The sequence below is a fragment of the Myotis davidii genome, unplaced genomic scaffold, assembly GCF_000327345.1.
Source record: "Myotis davidii unplaced genomic scaffold, ASM32734v1 scaffold448, whole genome shotgun sequence".
Lineage (NCBI taxonomy): Eukaryota > Metazoa > Chordata > Mammalia > Chiroptera > Vespertilionidae > Myotis > Myotis davidii.
In genome coordinates this window covers 3,199,651-3,200,823 of record NW_006383009.1, presented here as the reverse complement: position 1 = coordinate 3,200,823, position 1,173 = coordinate 3,199,651, and positions in this window count along the sequence as shown.

Here is a 1,173-nt window from a genome sequence, read left to right as displayed (position 1 = left end):
GACAGCTGCACAGAAAAACTCGCCTCAAAAAAAAGGGAAAGGGGGCTAAGTGGGTAGTTTTTCCAAAAAAGGAACTATAAGTCCCCACAACTTTCTAGGGAAGAGGATTCAAATGGTCACAATAGTTAGGAAAAATGGAACCTTTCCTGAAAGACACTGCTTAGAAAAAGCTCAGGGAGCACAACTTCATGGCATTTCTTTAGTAAAAGGAGTGAGGAGGCATCGATCTGTCATTCTGCTGTTTAGAGGAGGGGTGCTTGAGGTTCCAAATTTCTCCTGTTTGGGGGAGGGTCCCACAAGGTAGAAACTTACCGTTATCTTCGGATAGGAAGGCCAGAGGCAGAAAGCCCCCATTGCTCTTCAGACAATGGAGGAAGAGGGCCAGTGGCCCCCAATAATGCCCAGAAGAGGCAGGGTATGTACTACTTGGGAAAAGCAGTGAATTTAGGGACCTGAATTCTCCAAATTCTTTTTAGTAAAGGGAGCAGGAGCCCGAGGCCCCTCAAGTTTTCTTAGAAAAGAGAGCTGGGGTTTCGAATCTACAAAATCAGCCCTCTCCTGGCAATTCTCCTGAGAAAAACTGGCAGGGCAAGAACTTGCAAGTTTCTGTTCAGGAGAGGAGCCACGGGCAAGATTTTTGAAGCGTCTCCTCAGAACTGGGGCCAGGCAAAGAATTCCGAAGATTCTCCTCAGAACAGGGGCCAGGGGCAAGAATCCTCAAAGATTCTCCTCGGAAGCGGGTCGGACCCGCAAGTCTGGTCAGAAAAGAGCACCGGGGCAATGAATCCATCCTCGAGAACAAGGCGGGGCCGCAGCTCGCCCAGTCTCCTCAGAGCGCGCCTTACGCGACCCCGCCCACCACCGGTTCCTCGCCTGCCCGGCCGGCCCAGGCTGCCTCCAGTGCATTGTGGGTGGGGCGCCCCTGCTGAGCACTGCAGGGAACCCCCTGCCCTGTCAGTTGTTGGCCGCCCCGCAGCCCAGTCGAACCGCCTTCCAGGGTCCGAGCGAGCCGGCTACGGATTGACGCGTCTCTCAAGCCCTGCCCTTCCCGGTGTCCCGCCCCCAAACCCAAGCCCCGCCCTAACAGGGCTCTGACTGGTCCTGAGGCCCGCTCTACTTTACCATTGGCAGGCCACCTGTCAGTTACTCTGTGCCACCTCCTTGAGCCCGCCC